The sequence below is a fragment of the Leopardus geoffroyi genome, chromosome B3 (genome assembly GCF_018350155.1).
Source record: "Leopardus geoffroyi isolate Oge1 chromosome B3, O.geoffroyi_Oge1_pat1.0, whole genome shotgun sequence".
Lineage (NCBI taxonomy): Eukaryota > Metazoa > Chordata > Mammalia > Carnivora > Felidae > Leopardus > Leopardus geoffroyi.
Window position 1 is genome coordinate 127,202,908 of NC_059337.1, and position 19,738 is coordinate 127,222,645.

A 19,738-nucleotide genomic window follows, 5' to 3' on the forward strand; every position below is an offset into this window, starting at 1 on the left:
CAAATGCCACTGTTAGAAATTCTGAATAACTGAGCCTGAATAGAACATAGAGTTTTCTGCAGTTTCCTATTTTAGGTTGTTAAGCAAAAGAGCTTTTCTTTGAATATTTCAGGGCTTTTTCATTTTTATTATTATGGAAGAATAAAGAAGGTTAAGAATCAAGTTGCCCCCCCCACCAAATTGAAAAATAATAAAGACAGCTAATAAGAGATACAACTGTTATGAACTGGAGATATTTTATATCTTGATCTGAGTGATGATTATGCAGGGTATGCAAATATAAAAAATTATCAAGCTGTAACTTTAATATTAGTACATTTTACTGTGTGAGATTTAGCTTGACAAAGGTAAAAATAAGTGTGTGTGTGTGTGTGTGTGTGTGTGTGAGTAATCACATCTATAATCTCATTCATACATATAGAACTCTTCTAGATATAAAATTAATGTTGCAATGGCAACTTTGTCCAATGCTTACTTTGTTACACAGGCATATTAAAACTTGTTGTTTTAAGTTTCTTTATTTATTTTGAGAGAGAGGGGCAGAGAGAGAAAGAGAGAGAGAGAGGGAGAGAAAGAATCCCAAGCAGGCTCTGTGCTGTCAGTGCAGAGCCTGACATAGGACTCAAACTCATGAACTGTGAGATCATGACCTGAGCCAAAACCATGAGCCAGACACTTAACAGACTGAGCCACCCAGATGCCCCTAGAAAAACTTACCTTTTTAGTGTACACATGATAAACTGTTAAAGAATAATATAAAACCTATTGTCAGTCATGAGTGAAATGGTCTATTTACATAACTAAAACTTTTTTGGGAATTGTTTTGCATTCTCCACTTCTAAGGCCCAGACCAATGGGCACAGAAAAGATAATAAATATACACTCATTGATCAAGTGAAATAAACTTCAAAAACACAGGATGTGCCTTTGACAAATCTTGCAAGCTCCATTTCTTTCTCTCCCCATATCTGGACTACATCTTAACTTGGTATGATTCTTGGCTGTCCAGAGTCACCAGACCTTCCTTGGCCAATCATCCTTCGTGGTCCAAAGTTTCCCGTGAATCTGTCTCAGTTCATTTCAACAAAGCATATGTGCATATGATCACCATCTTGGCTCCTATCTGTGAAGTAACCTCTCTTAGCTCTAAAGAGGAGATGGGTAAGGCGTCTGTGTGCAGGTGTGTGGGGGAGGGTGAGAAGCAGTAAGCTGGTAACAAATGATAGTATAGGTACTATACTAGATACTGGATACTTCATATATCTTAAAAATTCTCACAATATTGTAAGCTAAGAATTGGTCTCAAGGTATATACGATGCCAAAATATTTCCATTTGAAATAAAGTTGAGAAGAAAAATCAGCTTTGTCTCACTCTGAAGGGCAATCTATTGTTATTTTGTTATTCTTCTTATTCATATTCGACTTAAATTACAGAACATGAGAGCAACTTTAGGGATTTCTAGATAGATAGACAGATAGATGTTATATATTCATATATATGGATTCCGCAGAACATATATATTCTTTATATACACTGAAAGGTATTCAGTGTTCCACAGTTAGTTACAAACATAATTAAGACTAAAATGTAGATCTTTCAATTACTGTTGGAATGTGATTTCTTTTACATGAAGCTCTAAGGTGCTGAATGTCCATCTAATAATGCATCACCTCTCCTAAAAGCTAGTAGCAAGTTTTAAAAAAATTTCTTGGAAAGAAAAACAATTTCAATTTCAAGTAAAAAGTTCTTAATGAGGTTGTAATCCCACCCCTCTCTTACATGCATGATAGACCTTTTCTCATTATATTTTAATTATGTATATTTTCTCATTTCTCATACTAGACATGAAGCTTTGAAATTGAAGGCTCTATTATTTGTCTCTGTTTTTTGTTTGTTTTATTTTGTTTTCTCTGGGTTTTTTGTTTGTTTGTTTGCTTGCTTGCTTGCTTGCTTGTTTGTTTCACCCTAGTAGGGATTGGCATATAATTAGTCACTTAGTTTGATGCATGAATGAAGAATGAATGGTCTCCTGGATGGATAGTGGCATTTTGGTCAACTTGATTGTCAGTAAGGAATCTATTATTATTATTTTTAATCTAGGGAAGCCTTTGGTCTATCTTGAAAATATCACCTATTGACAGCCTACTTAAACTACAGGTAAGTATGGCAGCCAGAGTAGAAATAAGTCTGTCATTCCTACAGTGGCTATCAGTCATTGTAAGAGGTAGTCAGGATTTACTCCCAAGGAGAGAGATACAGTACTTTCTTTACTGAATTTCATTCCAAGAAAATAATGCTGTTGAAACAACTCAGAATGTTGGCCAAAACAGACATGTTAGTTTTAATCAAACTTTGTGATCAATCACTTGGGAAAGATCATTAGGTTCTGCTATAATTCATTGTATATGCTAATATATCATATAGTTTTTTTTTTATCTCAAATGGAGGAGGGGATGTTGTCTATTCCTTCCACTTTGCTTATAAATGGCCAAATCTACCCTTCTCTTCAATGATCAGTGCTAAGTGTTTCCTCCACAGATGCCTGGCCAACTGAGATTAGATGCACAACTAAAGCGAATTTCTCCCCAATAGTAAGTGTGTTTGCTGTGTTAAGGACACTGTCTGGGCTTAAGGATATGGATGCAGATGTAGGAAATTGTCAAAGGGAAAAGACTGATTTCATTAGCTGGAAGTGGCTGAAACTTTTCCCATTACAATAATAGTAAGGTCAGAAGTCTGATTAAGAATTCATATTGCATATTGGTTAGATTTCATTATAAAAGGCAATTTGTCAAATTACCGGAAAATTTTATCAAATGCCATCATCATCTGAAATGACACTGGCAAACTACGCACCCCTGAAAGTAGATGCCTGGCATTTGTGGTCACCAAGAGAAGTACTAAGACACAGCTCCATGGGAGAACAAGAAAAATGGATTATTTGGTATAGGAAATGAAATGATTAGAAAGATTAACCATTTTGCTTTTTGTGGTTAAGGAGGGCCCTCACAAACAAAACAAAACAAGCAAACGAAAACTCTGTGTATCACTGAACTTCACATTGGTAAGAGGGGAACCCAATGAAAGCCCACACCCATCACTACAATAGCAAAAACAGGAAGATTGTCATTGAATTCTGTTTTCTAGAAGAAGATGAACAGCAGCTACCTTTAAGATTCCTGTATACCCTTCTGATGGCCAGAGTCTCCTCCTGATTGCCTCCTTGTGGCCCTGATGTTGACTGGATGTTAGCACTCAGAAAAGTTTGGCAGCTTAAGAATGTGCTCTCTTTCTTCTCAGCTATAAACTGCTCCCAAGGTGACTCTAAATCCACAGCTGTAGGCTGTGTTACAGTGAAGGGAAAAAGTGACACTATCCTAGTAGGAATAAAAAGGGACCTTATTTCACTGCCCCTTGTTATAAGCACAGTCTAGGCCTGGATAAAGTAAGTTTTCTCTTTGGTCTGCCCACTGAGAGTGTCAATATCTTCACTACAATTGTCATGCATGGTTAACTTGGGCCCCTGCAAATATACTAATGATGATAGCTGGAAGGGTCTTTTGTTTTGTTTGTTTGTTTTATCTGTAACTTCACAGGAAAATATTTTTCCAGAATAACCTAAATAGTATTTTGAGATGTGAATTATATAATGGTTACTCTATAGCTGCCTTTATGCTTATGATGTAATAATATTCTGATTTTCATTTCCCATGCTGTTTTAGTAGTATTTCCAAGTCTTCATGAGTAATTAATAAAAATCCTTGTCTGTTAGAGCTATCTTTTTTTTCCTGACATAAATACTTTCCTACTCTCCCTCCTCCACCTTCTGCTACCCTCCTCTTTTCTTTCCCCTTCCTCTTCTATCCTCCTCCTCCCCCTCTTTCTCTACCTCCTTCTACTCTCTTTCTCTTTCTTCTTCATTTTCTTATTCCCCTTCTCTTCCTCCTTCTCCTTCTCCTCCTCGTTGTTATTTTTCTCCTCCTCCTCCTCCTGCTCCTCCTCCTCCTCCTTCTTCCTCTTCCTCATCTTCATCTCCTCCTCCTCCTCTTTTTCCTCTTTCTCCTTCTTCTACTCCTTCTTCTCCTTCTCCTCTTCCTCCTCCCCCTCCTTCTCCTTTTCTTCTTCTTCATCTTCTTTCCAATTTAACTGTGTGTTCTTTTACATAGAAGTATGTGTATATGTGCCATATATAATGGTTTCTTACAGTGGTTGCCTTTACTACTATTGCAGATTGTCTCTTTGTATTCCTGTTTAAAGTTGATAGCCCTTTTTCTCCAAAATTTTAAAATTAAGTTGAAAATAAAAACAATGAAGATGGCGTATCTGTTGTGATATCAAAAATATCAACACTGTAGGGGACAATTGAGTCAAGGAGTGAAGATTAGAAAGCAGATGTTATTAGGTTGTAAAGTGTGTGGTTGTGGGATATAAATATACTGGCCATATGGAAAGGCAGCCCTGAAGAAAAATGCGGTAAACTCTGCATGTCTGGTTAAGTGAATTCAAATATCTCTATAGGCCATACAGCACTTTTGTAAATCTTTGAAAAATAGAGTGCCTTACTCACACATTTGTTTGAAAAAAGAACTGAAATCTGATGGCAGTCAGATTCTACAAGTTTTGTCTCCATATCTTTAAGTTGAAGTGTCTAGGAGACTAAGGGACAATAAGAAGAAGAGATACAGATTAGAGCAGATTCTGGTTACAGATTGGAAGCAGAGAGTTTGGAGGACACCCAATTAAAAGCCAATAACAAAAATTTATGCAAATACTGTGAAAGTCTTAACCAGCAAAAATAATATTTGACAACTGACAGTGAAACATTGAGGGAGGATACTTAGTCTGCCTGGGCGTCCATAACAAAACACCACAAACTAGGAGGATTAAACAACAGACATTTATTGTCTCACAGTTCTGGAGCCTGGGGAGTCAAAGATCAGGGTGCAGGCCAATACAGTTTCTGCTGAGGGCTCTTTCTCTGGCTTGCAGATGGTGGCCTTCTGGCCATGTCTTCACGTGGCAGAGACAGGGAACAAGCTGTCTGGTGTCTCTTCGTACAAGGACACTGGTCCTAGTGTATCAGGGATCCATCTCTATGATCTAAGTAACCTCAAGTATCTCCTAACAGGCCTCCTCCTACAATATGATCACATTGAGTGTTAGGGCTTCAACATAAATCTTGGGCGGATGCGATTCAGTTCGTAGCAAAAGGAAAGAAACCTAATCCAGGTGCTGTCTCTCTTCAGGCCTCTTCTTCATCACAAAGTCCAAAGTGTTAGGCCACAAGCCATGTTTAGCACTTTGTTCTAATCTTGTAAGCTCTGGAAAGAACTCTAATATTTCAAAAGCTGTGTTTCACATTGGAAATAATCTTGGATAGTACTAAAATATGCGCTACCAAATACAGGAAAAAATTAGGGAGAAACTTCAGGAAATTAGGAGTCAAAGGATTTTGCTTGTTAATGCAAAGTGTCACCATCATAACCTGATAGTTGCTGCTCACTTGACAGCTCAACCAGCCTCATCCAAAATCTCCTCATGGTCACAGATTTCAGGTGAAAAGAACAAGTGGGCCTCTAGCTCAGTCATGCAGGGAAGTCATATGGTACTTCTTATTCCCATAATACACTAACTCTATATAGGGGAAACCTGGAAATCAGTACAGAGATTTGATGGTTTTAAAACCCCAATTAAGGAAGCCTTGTTAATCATGTGGGAAAGTTCAAAGAAAAGATTTGAATCCTTTGGCTTCTGCCTCCAAGACCAAAATGAACTGGCAAGAAATTGTGTCTGGTCTCAGAACCCATACTTTGCCCTGAGCCTTATGCTTGATGGTGTCTTCCCCCTGTACCTTATTAGGACAGGATGGTGGGCATGCTCAGTGCAGAGACATGTAAGCTGCTGGTGGTATGGTTTTGAAGCATGTTCTCAAAGCTAAGTGCTGGGCTCCACCTTGAATATCTCTGGCTGAGAGTAAATGGCAGTTGGACGATTTCATTCTAGGCTTCATGCAATGTTTGTGGGTCCAAGCTCTTCGAAATGCAAACAGAATCCTACATCCTTTCAAATACAGGACACACAATTATATATCTGATCTTATGTATAAACAGCAAGTAATGTGACAGTTTTTCAACTACTCTATTTTCATTCCGCATGACCTGCATTTTTAAAACCTACTAACACTTTCATTATCCCTAGAACTTTCATAATTTAAAGATGTGATATTATGCAATAGGCAGAACTGTTTATCTGGTGGTTCCTACCTGCCCCCTTCTTTTATTTCTAGGGAACTAAACTGGTTTGAACTGCTAATAGGCAATGGCATTAGAATCAATTGTGGGGAAATGAGAAACTTTTGGATTAAGTTTGATCTTGGACACACAGGTAAATCTCTACCAAGTGAGCATTTAGCTCCTGTACATTGATTCCCCTAGGATAAAATGCAGGTTGCTAGAACAGCTAATATATATTAATTTCATCAAATCGATCAATTATTATTTGATACAGAATTCATAGTACAGTGAATATAAGCATGTCTGAATTGTCATTTTTCCTCCTGTTGTTTATTGGGCTAGGACTACATGATTGGGAGGAGGGAAATCATTGGGAGAACATCCATTGATTTGGGGATCATTAGCTTGAACCATGCTACATAAGACATACGTCAGTTCTGAGTACATCACATGTGTATTTTAAAACAATTTTTCTTTCAAATATTATTAAGTAGGATATCTTATATTTAGAAATCTTATGCCAGAGAGTATTTAAAGTAAGTTTAAGGTCAGTGTTTCAGGCTATTTGTCCACTTTTCCAAATAGCAAACAAATTGTTTAGTTGGAACATAGCCATTTCACTGGTATGTCTTGTTTCAATATTAAAGTCTGAAGATTTTTATTCTAATCCCAGTAATGCCCTCCCCATCTTGATGGACTCTGCCTTGTTTTTTTTAATTGTTTGGGATAAAATATTAATTGAAGGTGAAAGATGAGGAAGTGAAGTAGTGAGTATTTATAATTCTGTTGGGGGATTTTGTTATAAAGAGGAAATGAGAAAGTAGGTAGTAGCTTGAGGGGATGCAGGATCAAGTGAGGTTGTGCTTTACTTTGAATGCTTGTTTTGCCCTGCTTTTTAATTTTTAATTTGCTTTTTACTCTTGAAGGTGGGCTATTCTATAGCAAGTTGGTGTGATGCAAACTCCAGAGTAAATGAGAGAGGAATCCAGACTGCCACCAGAGGAGAGTAGTTACAATTGTTCCGTTGTCTCTCTATTCTAGTCCATTTTTTTGGTTAGCTCTTTCCTACGTACTAATGTGTGGATCCAGTTCCAGCTCCCATTATCGAAATTTGCCCTGTTTCATTCCAATGACTGCATTTCTGCCCCAATTTTATATGTAAGATTAAGTTACAAAATCAGTGAACTCAAAGATCTCTCACTGCATTTGTCTGTTTATGACCACCATTGCTCATGTGACCTTGCTTGTGATTGAGCTTGTTGATGGAGGACAGAGGAGAAAGGCTTGGGCAGGACCTCAGACATGGCCTTGCTTCCTGCGCATGTTTCTAACACTGTTATAGATGTTCCACATGCATTGCTTCATTTCATCCTTACAGGGAACCCATGTTAAGATTGTCAGTATACACATTTGGCTGATCAGGAAACCTGAGTACTACTTGCAAGTACTTGTTTTGCAATTAGAAATCAGATCTCCTTATTTCTTCTAAGGGCTGGCCTCAGCCCTGTTTATCTCACTAATACATAAAATTTTGCAGGGCAAGGGGAGGGGACATAATTGGGATTAGTCACAGAAAAGAGTATGACATCTGGCTGAATGACAGCAGATAAAGGACTGTTAACTGCTGGCATTTAACTTTCCCCCTCCACTAACCATTAACTTCTTAATAAAATTATAGATTCTACCAGTTATTAGTATTTTCCAGTATGCTAAATCTTAACCAGCTACCATAAAATAATTACCAGCATTATAGAGTTGGATGCCATTTATGTCCTCAAGGCCCTCAATATCTGCAAAGTGTTAGTAGCATCACTCTCAGATATGGTAGGTTCGTTTGTAATAGTTCTCTAAAGTTCATCACTGAGAGACTGAAGAAGAATGAACTAAAAATATGTGGCAACATACACATTGCAAGCCATCTGCCAATGCAGACTCTTCGAAATATAACAACCTCATTCCTGGTGTCCTCCTTTTTAGAACAGTAATCATCTTGGAGTCCTTTTTCCCTTAAAGTCTTAGGGGTAGAACAAAAATTTCATGGTAAAATACATCAGTTCAGTACAGTAAAATCAGTAGAGTTCAGACTATGTATGAATGGGGGGGTGGGATTTATTGATTAATGGAAACATCATTGCTTTCCATATTGTTCCCCTTGGCCATAATGCCAGCAACCTTTTAATTTTTATGATATTTGTAAGAAGTATTTACAAAACCTTCCTTAACATTTTACTTATGACAGATGCGATGTGATCATATGCAGTCGGGTCCAAATTGTTTCTATTATGGAAGAAATCTGTGGGTTTCAGAAAGACCTTTTTTCTTTAGGATAAACCATGGAAATCTTTCAAGGATGCTGGATTTTTTCTTGTAAACAATTCCAGCTTTCATTTATCTGACTGCCAACAACCCAGGCTACTTCATTGAATTGAATGGAAGTTTACTCTTCAAAATTAACTCTTTGGGGCTATGGCTTATTAACTTACTGCCAGGATAGAATCAATATTCAACTAATGTAAATTTGTTGTCTAGCTTTACATCATGTATTGCTTGGAACCAAGATTTTCAGAGGGCAATGCATTTAAAGAATTCTCATGTCCAATCATTTCAACCTATGAATGGGGGAGCCAAACCCTAGGGGGAAAAGCTGCAATACGTTTTGTTCTAAATCACAAAGCAGGGAGATGGCAGAGCTCATACTGGAGCCACTTGCCACCCTTTAGTACTGAATTCATTTCTCTATAGCACTCCTTAACAGCCATGACTGGCTTATAGATGAAAAGCAGACAGTGTCATTGAAAATCCAAACAGATAAAATGTTTAGAAAGAAATAATACTATCAAGTGGGGCTTTTGTTTTGTTTTCTACTCTTCCTTAGAGAAAAAGCCCAAACTCCATTGCTTTGTATTCAATCCACTTAATAACTTTGTTTATTATGAAAATGTAAGGCTCAGTCTATGAATTCTTTTCACCAAAGGCCCCTTATGTAGGATGGCATTTAAATGGCTTATTTGTAGGTTATTTGTGATTATGTCCCCAGAGCAAGCTAAATATGTATGTTATTATAATTGCATTCGACAATTGGATGCCAGGAAGAGAAAATTGTATGTAGTACATTCTGCCCTTACTTCTTATACCTGAATTTGTCTCATTTTGATTTCTTGGGAGTCAGATAAAACATAGGGAGCCAGAGTTCCTACACCATGACCTGATAGATGAGAGTCACATTTCACAGTGAGAAATAAGGGTGTGAGGAGGGAAGCGAGGCTCTCTCTCTGCTTCACTCTTCTTGAGTGTCCATGGTCGGGTTGCTTCCTAATCTGATGTGTTTTCCTTCAGCTTTGTGGGAACCTTCCTGATGTTTCTAGTTCATAAAATAGACTTCTCCTTTGAATTCCTGCATCCCTTCAGGGGCCTTAAAATTTAATTTAACCAAGTTTTATATTGATGCTAAGGAAATGTTCTTGGGTATTAGGCAAATATTTATGTATAAAGAATGATAAATTTAAGAAAATCTTAAAAGGACAAAAATAATACTAAGTGCCCCATCTCCAGGGAATATTCATGTACAGTCTTGTATGTCATTCAATGGACTTTGTATGACTACTTAAAAAATTTGTGAAGACTGCAATAATGGAATAATGTATGTTATAAAAAGTGAAAACAGGGCATATAATTTTATATCGGTATGATAATTATGGAATGAAAAATCTTTACATAAAAATGCTAAGAGGATTTATAAAAATACATTACAGTATTTTTACATGGGCAGTAATATTTTGGATGATTTAAAAAGTATCTCCTACTTTTGTACATTTCTCAAGTTCTATTTAATTTATTCATTCAACAAATATTTAGAGAGCACAAAATATGTGTCAGGTTCCCTGCTAAGTGTTGAGACAGGCTAAGGAAGTTAGCTAACCATGTGCAAGGGCTAATGAAAAACAAACAATTCAGAAGAAACAAGAACAGGATGAATGAAGTTCAAGGACAGGGTAAGCCAAATTTTCCAATAGAACATAAGAAAGGGTGCCTGAAATTTGGAAGGCAAGGTAAGGAGAAGAGTATTGATTAGGATACCTTCAGCTGCAAGTAATAGAAACCATGATGGAAAATATTTTTAAAAATAAGAAATATATTGGTTCATGTGGTTTGCATTGTGTCCCTGAAAAATGTGTGTTGAAGTCCTAAGTCTTATATCTATGAACCTTATTTGGAAATAGGATTTTTGCAGATACAATCAAGTTAAACACGTTAAAATGAGATCATGCCAGATTAGGGTGGACCTTAAATCCAATAATTGGTGTCCTTATAAGGAGGGAGAGATTTGGAGACAGAGACCCCAAGGAGGCACACATGGAGTGAAGAAGGCCACATGAAAATTGTGGCAGACACTGAAGCTACAAGCGAATGAACCCCAAGAATGCAGGGGGCCACCAAAAGCAAGAGAGGCAGGGAAAAGATTCTCTCTCAGAGTCCTCAGAAGGAATCAACCTAACACCTTGATTTTGGATTTCTGGCCTCTTGAACCAGGAAATTTATTCTTTTTATTGTGTGAAGCCACACAGTTTGTGTTCATTTGTCACAGCAGCCCATGACACTGGAAGTCCAAAGTATAGGTAGAGTTCGGGGTTAGCTTAACTCGATGGATGCTTTTCCATTTCTTCCTTCCACACTCAGTTGTTCATGCCCCTTCTTGGTGACAATATTATCTTCACACAGGTGTAAATGACTGTGGCAGTTTATAGCTTTACTCTTACACAGAACATGGAGAGGAAGAAAGAGGTGTCTATTTCAATTCCTATTTCTTTAGAAGGAAGAAAAAAAATTCCCAGACACCCTTCACAAACTTCACATTGTTTTCATTAACCCCAATTAAGTAACATGTCTGTCTTCAAATCAATATCCTTGGGTAGGAGAATGCTATGAATAAACCACTTAAGCCTGGATTCCCACAACATTCACTGGAAAGACAGATAGCATGACTGTTTTATGATCAGGCCACATGGGGAGCTTAGATGGAGTCCTCTAATGTGGCTCATGGGCTCTATGGGAGCAAGGTGGACACTTGAACCAAAGCAATGCTCCATTGGGTATGAATCTTGGGTAGAGGGTAGGAGGGATGGATGTTGGGGAGGCAATAAAATATTCTATTTTTCATCTGAGGTCAATTCCTACCTGAGATGGGAAAATGATTAGGATTAAAATGACAAAAAATGAAAAAGCAAGTGAGGGACTTATGGAGGCCTAGAGACACCTAGAAGGAACAATAGGGTGCTATGTGAAAAGACTGGAATGCAGCAGGGTGGGGATGGTGGGTGATGAGCATGGCCTTAAAGACCCCTAAGACATTTAGACTCATCGTAAGAGCTATGAGGAGGTTTTCAAAAAGAATTATGTAGGCAGATAACATTTTCAGATTTGTGTTTTCAATAGAGCATTCTGCTTTAAATATGATGAGAGTATTTTAGAATTCAAATCTAGAAATAATCATATTGAGGGAGGGAGGTTGTTGCATTAACTTAAGTAAGAGAGAATCACGGTCTAGTTTAGGGTGTTAGCATTCAAGATGGAAATAAGGGGATAAATTTGGATCCATATAGCATGAGCTATGTACTATTAAATATTTAAAATTGTGTGAGTGTCTCAGTTGGTTAAGGGTCTGACTCTTGGTTTTGGCTCAGGTCATGATCTCAAGGTTTGTGAGTTTGAGCCCTGCATCAAGCTCTGTGCTGACATTGCAAAGCCTGCTTGGGATTCTCTCTCTCCCTCTCTCTTTGTCCCTCCCCTGCTCTCTCTCTCTCTCTTGCTCTCTCTCAAAATAAATAAACTTTAAAATGTAAACAAAATTAAAATAAATTTGTGGGTGTAGACAAACACACACGCACAGACACACAGACACAAGTAGAAATCAATTGCCTCATATGATTGAACATTTAATTTTGTATGGAAGTTGAAAAATCAACAGGGGCTGGGTCATTCATTCTTTTTTAATCTCCTCATTATTACCACCCTCCCCTACTCACTTAAGCCTATGATAGGGATGGGCATATTTTCACTTACTAAAATGCTAACTAATTAGAAGAACACATCCTACTTATCCTAATTCCTTAAATCAGGCATTTATCCTATTCTTCATACTCTCTATGGTCCCACCAATAGCCCTGAATGCTGCATGATAGACAACCGTGGGTACAAAAAACATCCAGGGTACCCAGGGATCAGCTTAATTAGAATTTGTTTGGACCAGCTTAGAAATGCCAAGATACTCGGCACCATTAGGAAGTGTAACCCACCCGCCCTGCTACCCACCATATCTCCATATATTAAATAACAGTCCTTTTGTTTTTATTGTTTTAATTCCTCTCCATATTTTCCTGTTCTTCTGTCCTCCATTCAGGCAGTGTGCTCAATCCATGTATCATCACCTTAGGGGAAGGTTGAGGCAAGAATGGAAACCAGAAGAGCACAAAACACTTGGGCTTTATTTCTAAAGCCTAATTGGTTGGGAAAACTGAAAGAGTCGCGTTCCTGTGAATGAGGTACAGGAAGAAAGAATGGGATTCCTAGACATAGAGAGAGTCCAATGATGGTACAGGAAAGGTGAAGGATTTCTACCAACTGGAAATATCTTCCCTGGGGCAATGAGGGAGAAGGAAGTAAAGTGGGAGAGCAGGAGGCTAGAAGAGATCTCTGAGTTTCACATGGAAAATGAGAACTAGCATCAAACATTTTGCTTCTTAGAAGTACCACCAGGGATGTGTCAAGACTCTAAAAAGGAACAACTGTGGTATAAATCTGGGAAAATAAAATCATAGGCAATCTCACAAAAATCTGTGGACCTTTAGTGGGTAAGGAAGCAACAGAACTCTCCTGGACTTGAGGCCATGTCGATGGGCACAGTGACATTTCCCTTCATCCCGTGTGAATGAGGACTGAGGGAGCTCCCCGTACTCCTTGAACCCATACTATGGCACAGCACAGGACTCTGAAACTGTGTAATAAACTTGATTAGGAGTAAAATTGGGACTGAGTTAATTTTTTAGCCTGCTGGTGGAATTTAAAAAAAATCATGTTATTTGCACACCTGAACTTGTGGACTGAAACTCATACCCACATGCCATTTAAGAAAAACTATAATTATCAACTAGTTGAAATCCAGTGCCATTATCAGGAACTGAATCTTATTTTTCACCTAGTTTGTATTATCCTACAGGTAACAGAAAAATTATGGCTTAGGTAAACAATTTTTCTGTTTGTTTTGTTTGTTTATTTTTCCCAATGTAATAAGAGGTAGACATTTTCAGGTGTTGATTTCAGATATATGGTGATGTCATTTGGAGCACAAGCATGTTACTTCTGCCTTGCTCACCATGTGGATGTCACTTTCATGCCATGTCATTATCACAACCTCAGACATCATGTTCATGTTCAAAGTAAGTTTAAGAGGGAAGATCAGAGCCAGCTGTATCTGAACCTTTTTATTAGAAAAGAAAAATATTTCCCAAGAAGCTCTAATTTATTTCATTGAATATCTAATGGTATGCCTAGCTATGAGAGATGTTGGGACTGAGTAGATTGCTATAATGAACACAATCAGGGTTACATTAGTAAGGAATCTGAGGGAATGTTTATGGGTTATGCCCCTGACAGTGTTTGCAACTCACTAATGGAGAAATAAGAAAGGGATAAAAAGCCTTTCCTAATTGTTTCCTATTACTGTCAACAATCACTGTTACTCACAAGCCCAGGGTTTACTTTGGACAATAAAGTGAATAATTTCATATGGTTGTGTGTTAATGGTGGATTTTACATTCATTATTTGATTATTTTTCCACTGCCCCATTTATCAAACACTGATTAGTATCAGAGCTGTAAGCCTCTAATAAAAAAGAAAAAAGAAAGAAAATCTTGGCTCTTTTCCTGTTTATTTCCTATTTATATTCTTAGAATTAAAATTAACTTCAGCCATAAGAATAAGCCATATTCTGTCAGTGTTGATGAGTTTTGATAATACTGGACAAATCCTATGTTGTGAATGCACACTTGAGTGCTGATTGGGAAGCCCAAAGGCATCTCCACATAAATCCCTCTGTAGTCATTCCCATATGTGAAAGGTGGAAGGAAGGATGGCAGAGCTTCGGGACAGTCCTTTAGATGACTTATCTAGCACGTTTTCATTGATGATGGTATGATAGCCAAACTAGAATCTATCACACTTTGATAAAAATGACTTACAAAAGTGCAAAGTACAGGCAGGTGGAAGGAAAAAGGAAAGAGATGATGTGCCTTTGCAGAGTTCTTCTCCCTAAAGTTAAAACTGAGAAAACATAAGTCCGTATATTTTACTCCTCTGGGAGAAGGACAGAGGAGGCCAGTACAATCTATGGCATAGTCTGGCTTATTTTGGCATTTACTTTTAAGCCTGAGGTCACATTTCTCTGATGAAATGTTCCAGGGCCTTCCTTGGAAATGTAGACTATCTCATCGTGGCCTAAATATGTTATCTCACTTTTCATTTATTTTGCATTTGTCATCTCTATTGACATTCAAGCCATAATGAAGAGATATCCTCACTCCAAGTTGTATGTGTGGGTAGAGGGGTGTGCATGTGTTGTTTGTCCTAGAAGACTTCCAGTTGCATTCCTGCACTCACTAATTCTTTTTGTCAATCACCAAATATCTATTTGATATCCACTGACATGCTTAGTGCTTCAGAGAGTGTGGATAACAAGACAAAGGAGGGTTCCTGAACTTCTGAACCCATACAGCTCTTTGTGTAACACAGCCTAGCATGGTGAAGAACTTAGGACACCACATCTCCTCCACACACATGGATTTAGTCCTGCACAAGACTTAGTTTTTCTCCTCCAGTCTCTCTCCTGCACTTGTAATCATGCATGAAAAGACATATCTTCATCTGCTTCAGAACAAGCAAAGAAAGAAAAGAGGGTGGGTCAACAGCCTTTGTAAATATCACTTGATTTTAAGCTCTTCAGGAAATGCTGGCATAAGCCCTCAACTTCGTGTAGCCCTAGAATCCTCCAAGTGACTTCTGCTTCAAAAATGTGTATCTTGGAAAGTAAACTCATTCTGTAGCAATTTGGTATTTGTTACATCTTTCCATATCTACTTCCACCACTTTTTAAAATTCATTTATTTAACAAATATTTATATGTTTACTACAGAACATGGAACAGAAGAAATGCTTTGCCCTACAGGCTATTTTGCAGTTTAGTAGAGTAATCTTGAAGATAGGACTTTCATTAGAACGACAAGGGTGGAAGAGAGATCGCAAGGGTTTCAAAGGCAAATAAAAGAGGAGTAAAGAATGGAACCATTAGGTAGACCCCAACGGTTTAGCCAACGACGAGACTTCAGCCTTCTAATGAGTACTGGGCTACATACATGTCATCACTTTTCTTCAGCTGACCTGCTCTTGGTCCTGAAGGTAATTTCCCCCTAGCTCTATGCCTCACTTCTTCCCTGACCCCTGCCTTGAGTGATCAGGATACTCTAGCCTAAGATCTGCCGTCTCCTAAACTAAAAGAAAGAAAAATAAGCTCCTTTCCCTCAAGTTTCTCTATTTTTATTTCATCCTGACTTAAAATCCCGTGATTCTGTGCAAGGAAAATGGGAATCTGACCACCTGCTTCTACCTCATCGCAATTTACTCATTGTCAACCCTCTGCCTGCACTGATATTTAATTGCCAACATGAGGATTGTATTCAAGAAGGCAGGCTTCCCAGAGGAGTTTTTGCCAACCTGCTTCAGATCTCTTGAGTCACTTGGTCCTATCTTAAAGTATTCTAAGTTTCAGTTAAATGTGTTTAAAATATTTAGACAAGAGAACAAACGGAGCAGTTTAAAGCATGTTTACAACACAGTGTCATTCTCTTACTTGGAAAAGGAAAGACATTTCAATATTGTCTTAAATAATGAGTTCATGTTAATCCAAGAATAACAGTGGTTAAACATTTGCTTTTCTATAGCTGAAATGGCCTCAGGAGATTATCTAATTTAACGGGCACCTTTAGGTGATAATGTAATTCTCACATTTTACAGAAATGCCTCAGTGGAGGCAGTAAAGGTTAAATGTTTTGCTGAAGGCCACAGCAGGGGTTTCTAGCAATTGAGGGTTCGGGGACCCTTTTTCCTTTTTTTCCTAGTCATCATTCTAACTTTCTTCTGGAAAAAACTTGTATTATGACCTCAGACTGACTTATTTCTTACACCTCTTACGAGCTACATAGCTTTCCACAAGCCATTTAATGTGTTAGCGTAAATGTCCTTGTTTTGTAAAATGCAGAAAACAGCTATTTTGAAGAGATGCTACAAGGAGACTGCATATGTAGACCCCTTTTGAAAAAGATGCCCCCCAAATGATTGTCATTTTCACATCATTTAATACACAGTATTTACTGAGTACTTAGACTGTGAAACAGTACCAGACACCGGGGAAATATGGATAAAAGATGCGGCCATGTGTAAGAAGAACTCAGTCATGGAAGGGGAAAAAGCAATCTATAATTACAATGCAATACAAGGTGAAATTTCCTTAAGAGATGTCCTGAATCCACTTGAGAGGAATCAACCCAGTCTGTCTCAGCTTCTATTTCAATAGCTGCAGTGAGATCTAGACATGGGAGCAGGAACCTTTTAAGAATTTTATGAGATTCCACGTGCAGTAATGGAGTGAGTTGCTTCACCTTTGGGTTCATAAAGGTCAACCACTTTTCAGGGGTTCCCACTTTGTCCCAGACAGAAAAGTCTCGGGTGGATGAATGGCCCCTACTTGTTCTAGTTGAGCAACGCAGCTGGTTAATGACTTGTGGCAAATCGATATTTACACCCTCGAATTTTACCAAGGTCGCCAAAACCAGGGCTCTTATTTGAGTCAGTCTTGCTAAGAAGACTGCTTTGCCTCTGGGTAATGTATTTCCATAATCTCCTGACCTCAATCTCACTGGATATTCAGAGAGACTCAGGGCAAAAACCCACAATTCCTCCAAGTGCGTGTTTACTCTCTAGTGCTGTGTCCCTCTGCCCGAGTGACTGGCACCCCTGAACTGTCCTTTTTTTTATCACCTGCAGGTTGCACTGGCATTTCTGCTTCGGACCATCAAACTTTAAAACATCACGAGGACCCCGAGCCAACCCAGGAAAAGTGTGCCCTTTCTGGTCCAGCACCTGTCTGTTTGCTCAGCTCCATAAACTGCTGACTTATAAGAGCTACTCACACAGCGTGTGAGTAATCCAATTATTGAAGCTTAGCTGGGAGGGCTTATCCCAAACAAAGCCATGTCCGTTGGCGTTCAAAAGAAAGGGGGCAGGCAAGAGGAGAAGGCGAGTCAAAAAACTTCGGAGCTACCAGAGCAGCAGTGTAGAGTAAGTGATTAAATTCTTTTTGTCTTTTCAATCAGAGCTTTCACATAAAGAGTAAAGAGCATCTCTCCTTGCTGCAAATCTGGCTGTCTTGACAGACGGATTTAATTCGGCCTCGCTTTCTGCCTGATATGGAGTGACGTGCAATACAGGCTGGTCTGGCGTATCAGATGGATGAAATTGCATGTGGGGCTTTTCAGCTCCCACCTCCTCCCTCTTGTCTGATCTTAGGCAAGAATGGAGGTGCAAGGTACTGCATCTGGGTCCTAGGAATGAAGATGGCACTTTCTCTCCAGAGGCAACTTGGCAAAGCACAGAGTAGAATTCAACTGACAGGTGACATTAGTGCTCAGCTTTGCTCCGCAGTTCAGAGAAGTGATAAAGAGCACAGGTTTTTGATTCTGTGGATTCTGCCACAGCCCCACGAGGCAGCCTTAAGAAAATATACCTGCTAGCCTTAGTTTCCTCATCCCTAAAATGGGGCAAATATTAGTTCATACCTCACAGGACCGTAGTGAGACTAATTCCTACCATGTTCTGGGCAAATTGTCTGATGCAGACTGTGTTAACCCTTCATTAATGTTAGCAATCAGTGAAGTATGTTATGATGTAATAATAATAATATCAATAGTGTGCACCATTTCATGGTTCTTAGATCAAAACAGTCTAGGCATTTCAGTGATACTATCCTACAGATTAGGTTGACCTGACGAAAACTATAGCTTTGACCTGTAGAAAGCCATCAGATTGTGATGCTTTATTTAACATGAGCAAGATTAGCATTTTGCAGCAGATTCTGTTGGGCCTTTAACTATTAGCCTAGGAAGAATCAGAGATCTCTAGAAAACGGGCACATTAGCAGCTACTGTGTTAGCTCAGCTAGCAATGTGGGTGGAGACCTGGTTGATTGTAGGAACAAATGATCGCTCATCGATGGGCTCCCCAGGAGAAAGGAGAGGAAGGGAAGGAGCTAACTTCTCAGTTATCTCCTGACTGTTCATCCACAGTGCTCTGTAAATGTCACAACACACACCTGTAGGGAAGGGTTGATACCGTAGCAAAGGAGAGTATTATAAAGTCTAGAAGTCAACGTGAAACTCTAGCCATTGTGTTCTTTTAAATCCAAAGGGAAAAAACAACTTTGAGAAAAATACATTTTTCTGCCTCCTCATGTTTCTGCTTTCTTTAACTGGTGTAATAAAAGATTTATGAATTGAGCAAACTAAATAGAAAACAATAGACATAACACATGAATTTGTGTGAGAATTGTATGACAATATCTGTATGTAATATGCATGCTTTACAGGGTGTGTGTGCCTTACATGTATGCAATTCAGATGTCTCCACCTCCTCTGGCCTTCTGGGGTCATTGTTTCCTTTAATACCTGCATTCTGTTCACCCTGGACATTCAGAAGCCTGCTCAGGTGGGCTTGCATGTTGCAGCAAGTGGCCCTATGACTTTATGCCCTTAATTGTTGGGAAGCTTCCAGTGGCTTCTGCCTTCCTTTCTCCCTACACCACTGCTTTCCCCACTTGCCACCTCTGTTCCCTGCTTTTGCACAACACACATCAGCGTACGGTTCATTAATGAAAAAGACATTTACTGAGACTTGTAAACAGTCCAAACAAGGTAACAGTCTCAAAAATCACTGTCCTAAAATACCTCAATTTTGTCTAATATGACAAACTTGTACCATCTTTTCCTCTAACCTTCTACTTGCCGATAAGTTACTGGAAATTCTCTCCAATTGTCTAATTGGATCTTTCTTTCCTCTTCTTCTCCTACTGCCTTCCTCCATTACCATCACTGTCTTCACTTCTATTTCTAAGAAAGAATTAAATCCGGGGCACCTGGATGGCTCAGTTGGTTAAGCATCCCACTCTTGATTTCGGCTCAGGTCATGATATTATGGTACCTGGTTCGAGCCTCGCATCAGGCTCTGTGCTGACAGCATGGAACATGCTTGGGATTCCATCTCCCTCTCTCTTTGCCCCTCCCCTGCTCTCTCTCTCTCTCTCTCTCTCTCTCTCTCAAAAATAAACATTAAAAAACTAAATAATTAAAATCCTTGTTACTTTATTATTAAGTATATTTTAGCTTACTTCTGTCATGGTCCAG